The sequence below is a fragment of the Zalophus californianus genome, chromosome 9 (genome assembly GCF_009762305.2).
Source record: "Zalophus californianus isolate mZalCal1 chromosome 9, mZalCal1.pri.v2, whole genome shotgun sequence".
Lineage (NCBI taxonomy): Eukaryota > Metazoa > Chordata > Mammalia > Carnivora > Otariidae > Zalophus > Zalophus californianus.
This window is the reverse complement of record NC_045603.1, coordinates 48296058-48303046: the sequence shown is the minus strand read 5'-3', so window position 1 is coordinate 48303046 and position 6989 is coordinate 48296058. Positions and strand designations below refer to the sequence as shown.

Sequence of the window (6989 nt, the reverse complement as noted above, 5' to 3'; positions counted from 1 at the left end):
CTTCTTAGGTGTAAGGGTAGGTTATTTGAGATTATTTTTTTGTTTCTTGAGGTAGGCCTATATTGCTATAAACTTCCCTCTTAGAACAGCTTTTGCGGCATCCCTAAGATTTTAGGTCATTGTGTTTTCATTTTCATTTGTCTTCATGTGCTTTTTTATTTCCTCTTTGATTTCTTGGTCGACCCTTTCATTGTTTAGTAGCATGTTATTTAACCTCCATGTATTTGTGTTCTTTCCAGATTTTTTTTTTGTGATTGATTTCTAGTTTCATACTACTGTGGTTGAAAAAGATGCATGGTATGACTTCAGTCTTTTTGAATTTGTTGAGAGTTGTGTTGTGGCCTAATATGTGATCTATCCTGGAGAATGTTCCATGTGCACTTGAAGAGAATGTGTGTTCTCCTGTTTTAGGATGGAATATTCTGAATATATCTGTTAGAGTTATCTGGCCCAATGTGCCATCGAAAGCCACTGTTTCTTTGTTGATTTTCTGTTAGGATGATCTCTCCACTGATGTTAAGTGGGGTGTTAAAGTACCCTACTATTATTGTATTAGTATCAAATATTTTATGCTTGTTATTAGCTGCTTTATGTATTTGGGTGCTCCCATAATGGGCACATACATATTTATAATTGTTATACCTTTTTGTTGGATTGTTCCCTTTATGATTATATGGTGTACTTCTTTGTCTCCTGTTACAGTCTTTGTGTTGGAGTCTTTTTTGATAAATATAATATATTATTGGTTTCAGAGGTACACGTCTGTGATCCATCAGCCTTATATAATACCCAGTGCTCATTATATCACATGCCCTCCTTAACGTCTATCACCCAGTTACCCCATCCCTCCACTCCCCTCAACCCTGAGCAACTCTCAGTTTGTTTCCTATGATTAAGAATCTCTTACGGTTTGTCTCCCTCTCTGGTTTCATCCTGTTTTATTTTTTTCCTCTCTTCCTCTATGACCCTCTGTTTTGTTTATTTTAGAGTCGATTTTGGCCAACATATGTATTGCTACCCTGGCTTTCTTTTCACTTCCATTTACATAATAAATGTTTTCTTATCCCTTCACTTTTGATCTGCATGTGTATTTAGGTCTCAAATGATTCTCTTGTAGGCAGCATATAGACAGGTCTTGTTTTTTTTATCCATAGCAAGTCCACTTTTAAGACTTTATCCAGAAGATACCCTCCAATAATACAAAAAATACATTTGCATGGGTTATTAATCACAGCATTGTTCGTTGTTGCAAATATTGGAAACAATGCAAATGTCTAAATATAAGAGAGTGGTTAAATAAGTTACATACATCTACACAGCTGTAGGAAGAAAAAACTACAAGAGGATTTCTATGAACTAAGATGGACTGTTTTCCAGGATACATTAAGTAGAAATAAGACAAGGGCAAAGGAGTACCTATTATGTGCCATCTTTTATAAAAGAAAGAGAAATAAAATATACATGTATCTACTCATTTCTGCTCCCCCCCCCAAAAAAAAGATAACCTGAAACTAAAGATTACTTACTTACAGAAATAAGAGGGAGGGGCATGAGGTGGAAGGGATGATGGCAACAGGGTAAGAAACAGTTCTTTGAGTATAATTCTTTGTACAGTTCTGAATCTTAGAAACCATGATAGTATTTCATCCACCAAAAATACAAATAAGTAATTCAAATCAAAGAGGATGAGAGAAGAACCCAAAATTCATACAAATAATAACAAATGAGTCTAACTCTATTACAAACTACACTACCCTGAAGGGGGTGGGGAAGAAAAGAGTAAACCTAAATAAGTTTGAAAACAGTATTTTGACTATGTGCTCTTAAGACTAAAGACAAAAGGAAATGACACAACCACTGTATACTAGTTATTCACTTCCTCCACCCCCCAAAGGGGCAATGAGTTAGTTATTCTGAAACTAGTTCATGTATCTTTTAGGACTGTGCAAACAAGTAAATAAATTTTGAATAATGAAAAGGAGATTTCTTACTGTCAGAGAAAGGAGTTACAAATAAGAAAAAGTATAACCGTAAGTAACTATTTTAATTTTTAGGGTTATCCTTGGAAAAAAGACCCCAGGGTTGGAGCAGGGAAAGTATAAAATTAGCCTGAAACATCTTGTGGTACAGGAAAAAGATGTGCTCAAAAAAATAATGGGCAATGTTGAAAGGACACAGAAATCAACTTGAAGAGACTCCCAATGGTCAAATCTGGGTCAATTTGAAGAACAAAGTAATGATAGTAAAGGATTAGAACATACAGAATAAAATATTTCTCTCTCTCTCTCTCTCTCTCTCTCTATATATATATATATATATATGAGGAAAAAAAGAAAACCTCTCTTCTTTACAGAATTTTAATTAATGTCAAAAAATGATGGAAATTAAAAAATTCATTTGGAAATTAGTGGGTTAATATAGGATAAGGTACAGGGTATTTACATAGTTTTAAAGTATCTCTTTATAAGATACTAATTAAATACAAAGGGAAAAATAGTCCCTTTATTGTACAGAAATCCATTAGACACTACCTTAACCAAGTGATCAAAATTAACATCACCAGAAATAAGCTACATCAACATCATAGACTCCAAGTACAATGAGTTGAGAAAATTACAATGTCACTTCTGTGGCATTTATATGTATAATATGAATTTAATCATTATTGATTTAATCATAATCTAGATCCTGGACCATAAAATGGGCATTTATGGGATAACTGGCAAAAGTTGAATAATGTATGTAGATTAGTTAATAGTATAGTATCAATGTTAATTTCCTGATTTTGAAAATTGTACTGTATTTAAGTAAAATGTTAATATTTAGGGAAGTTGAATAAAAGGTATATGGAAATTTTATACTATATTTTGTACCACTGTTGCAAATTCTTATTAATCTGAAACTATTTCAGTATAAAAATTTTAAAAAAATACTAAAGAAAAAAAAGCATTTTAAAATCCTGCCATCCTGCACATTGTTAGAGCTTAAGAGTTGAGGCCGCTGGCTGGCCGATGAACTCACAAGTGTAGGTAGTGTGCTACATGAGGGGCAAGTCTTTTCACTAACACCACAAGGGTCTCTGGCCCAATGAGTGGAGTTTGATAGTAATTCTTGCTCCAAGCATAATTCAAATGTGTCAGCTTTAAGGAGAAATCCTTTTTTAAATGATCTGTATTTTCTTTTCTCCATATTTCTTAACTGCTTGGGCCTCACATGTTACTGGACCTTTTCGATTTTCAGAACAACTTGATGAATCCTGCTCTAAGGTCCTAAAAAGGGAGCTCACTCAGGGGGTCTGATGTGATGGATGCTCGCCAGGGAAGTTCTGCGCATGCGTGGCACCATTTCCCAAGAACACCCGTGGTAGGTCACGCCTGATCTCTACTTCTACAGCGATCCTGAAGAGATTGAAAAGGAAGAGCAGGCCACTGCTGAAAAGGCTGTGACCAAGGCAGAACTGAATTTCAGGGTGACTGGACGGCTCCAGCTCCTGAGTTCACTGCTACTCAGCCTGAAGTCGCAGACTGGTCTGAAGGCGTGCAGGGGTCCTCGGTGCCTATTCAGCAATTCCCTACTGAAGACTGGAGCGCCCAGCCGGCCACTGAAGACTGGTCTGCAGCTCCCACTGCTCAGGCCACTGAATGGGTAGGAACAACCACTGAGTGGTCTTAAGCTGCTCTTCCACAAAGGCAAACAAAATGGAAATAGAAATGGAAAAGGCTGACGGAAAATAAACAGTTTGCAAAAAAATAAATAAAGTAAAATCCTGCCATCTATGGTTATATAAAATTTTGTTTTTAAAGGAATAACCTGACACCCTCTCAAAATAAAAGGATATTTTCTTCTCAAAATAAAAATGTTAAACATTTGCTTTATGAAAAGCTAAAAAATATACATGGAAAGATATACATATATATTTTAAAGATTTTCTTTGAGAGAGAAAATGCATAAGCTGGGGGAGTGGAAGAGGGAGAAGCAGGCTCTCTGCTGAGCAGGGAGCCCCATACAGGGCTCAATCCCAGGACCCTGGGATCATGAGCTGAGCCGAAGGCAGACACTTAACCAACCGAGCCACCCAGGTGACCCTGGAAAGATATTTTTTTATATAAATTCTCCCACAGATCAGTATGTTCCCTCTCTCTGACTCATTATTTTAATTTTCCAAGTATTGCTCATATTTTCAGAGGATATGATCCAAGTAATGATATAATTTTTCTATGAATAAACTCCTAGTGATTGTACTCAATGATCATTGATTGTCTTACAGTCTAATTTTATGTATATATTGTTCTAGGCAGATGTCAGGGAGTTCCTTTTCTGTCCAAGTTATCAGCTGTAATTTAGCAGTAAAGAAGAGTTGGCCCACATGTGACAAGTACTCATGTGCAATTATGAAGTTTTCTTCTCTATTTCAGAAAGAAAGGCGAAGAAATGGAGAACAGGATAAAGGCCTGGAATCCCTGCTGCTCCAGAAGGGTGAGGACAGTTTGGTCAACTATAAGACCCTTCACTACTCTGTGCTTTTTTCACATTCTTAGTTTCAGGTTACATTGAAGTGTGCTTTAGTTTCTTAAAATATATTTATTTACAACAAGCAGCTAATTAGGATGAATGCTTTTTAAATTTCATTTTAATGAAATGTTTTGCTTTGGAGAACTCAAATAAAACCACAGCAAGTCCCCTGACTTTACCACCAGAGGGCATATGACATTAAGAAATAGGACCAACAAAGCCCACTTGCTTCTGAGATTCTCTGATTTCATGGTTTGAAATCTGTAGTTCGCCACTTCCAGAAATAAACTCATTCAGAAGACAAATAAGGTATGTGCAGATGAGGACAGGAAGAGGTTAGGAGTGAAAAACTCACTCTTTTATAAGAATATAATCCTCAACCTTGTTCTCGAAAGTGCTCACCTACATTCATTTATTAATTACATTATTGATTTAGGTTAAACACTCCATTCAGTGTTGCAAAAGGTTGGCAGTAATGAATTGTGATGTTTCCTCTCCTGGTGATGTTTAAGAAAAATATTGGCTGGCTAATGCAATGGAATTTAGAAAATGAGGGATGAGCTAGTCCAGAATCAATGAGGCCAAGGTCTTTGAGTTCAATTTGTATATGGATCAGTGAACATCTCTGAAAATCAGGTCCACCCCCTCACTGTGACCAGTAGGTGCACATTGTGGGTCACAGAGGGCATGCAGAGAGAGTGCATGTACATGAGCACCCGGCCAGCCCCACGCTAGAGAACTGAATCAAAATGAGTGCTCATTCTACTGATGTTGGGTTGATGAGATCTCCTTACAAATACATGGTATTTTGATCTTGAAGTTAGAAATTACTTGGAGTAAAAACAATTCAAATTTCCCTGTTCCTCCTACCATCATTCTCCCATTTCCCCCTTTCTTATTTCTATTTCCTTTCTCACCTAAGCCCCAACCCCCCTTTTTTCCTTTGATTGGCACATACATGGAAAAAGTGATGAACTATAGATTTTAATGGTTTAAAACTTATTTCAATTCTGCTAATAGTTGTGCTGAAACTGTCTGAATGGGCAGGTGATCTTAGGCTTGGACTTGAATCCAACTGGTCTCTGCATGAAACGGTACCTCACTCAGTCATTATACTGAAGTCATTTTCTCCACATTGTATAAAAATCTCTCACACTCATTTCACAGATGAGCAATTTTGAGGGAAACTGTGCATGTTAGTTGGAATCAGTAAGATATTTCTATATCTAAAACAGTCCATGTTAGTTTGAGGATGGTCATGACTAATACTGCATTTGTACAGCTGAAATACCAGTGCACCACATTTTTCTCCCACAATGCTTCCAAATCTCTCTAAACAGGTAAAAGCAAACTAGAGAGCTAATTTTCTTGGCTAATTTAGCCAAAAATGGTGTAAGTATTTGTGATATATCAAGAAGGATGGTTGTGCATTATCTGGAATGTTTTTATATTATTCTAACATGTTTGAGATAATTGCAATGTTTCTTAATTTTTTCAGAATAGTCCCAGAATTATATAAATGTTCTGCATTGCCTAAAATTTACTGAAGTCTATTTTTTGCTAATATAGCTCATTATTCATTCCTACTTTATCACCTTCAGCTTTTTAATCAGTCTACTATTATAGGATTTAGTGTTCCTCTTTAGATGTGAGTGTTGAGCCCTAGCTCTGATAGATGAAAATCATCTTTTGAATCTGCCAATTCTGACTGTTCTTACTGCTGTGATACCTTTGAGAACCAGATTCTTCTTTAATAAAGTTGAGTGGGTTTCAAAAGCAAACCTGCCTTCATCACATTTTGCACCCCGCCCCCCCGCCAGGCCCTGCTCAGTGTGAAGCCCATGGAAATTGATACTATTCTTTTGCTTTGAGCATATGACTAACCTCTGTGAGTCCATATTGGAAATGACAGAGAGAGAGACCATACCATGAGCTTAACAGAGTTCACTTTCCCATCCCCAGCCACTCATTTGTGTGCCCATGAATTATACTGTTTTGGGGAATATCCAAGGCTAAGTTAGTTTATATATAGCAACTGTTTGTAGGGCAGCCAGATTTTGCTGACATCCGAGAATAGAATGTTAGGGTATACTGGATAGAACCTCACCCTAAGGATCCAGGTTGAGATTGAGGTTACACCCTCACACCTGGGTAGGCTTCAATATGTCCCCCAGGTAGCAGGGGTGGAAACGTCAAATACTACCTAGATATATGGAGAATATGCAGCTTTCTTTATTTTCTATCATAGATTTACTCTTCCTCATAAACATCCACCTTACTGGGTACCAGGGGATGGAGAACACTCTTTTAAACTTGCCAATAATAGGTATTATTGTCTCTTCTCTTTTAAATGGACTCTTCTATGACGCATTTTCTTTTGGATAAACGTTAAATCTTTCCTACTTCCTTTCTCTTCCTTTGCTCTTTCCAAAGATAGGGAGAATGGGGCTGATATGATCACATGGCAGCAAGATCAA

At 36.8% G+C, this 6989-nt stretch overlaps 1 long non-coding RNA gene and 1 other non-coding gene across 3 annotated transcripts in view; both read left to right on the top strand.

Moving 5' to 3' along the window:
* The first annotated feature begins 2966 nt into the window (after window positions 1-2966).
* Window positions 2967-3122, top strand: LOC113923255. Its single transcript, XR_003520254.1, has one exon. It is a non-coding gene; the product is annotated as a small nucleolar RNA SNORA62/SNORA6 family (small nucleolar RNA).
* A 1296-nt stretch (window positions 3123-4418) lies between these two features.
* Window positions 4419-6989, top strand: part of LOC113923123 — a 36974-nt gene continuing 34403 nt past the window's right edge. For both annotated transcript variants that reach the window (XR_003520180.1, XR_003520181.1), the window contains exon 1: window positions 4419-4476. This is a non-coding gene — a long non-coding RNA (uncharacterized LOC113923123). The remainder of the gene's footprint in view (window positions 4477-6989) is intronic.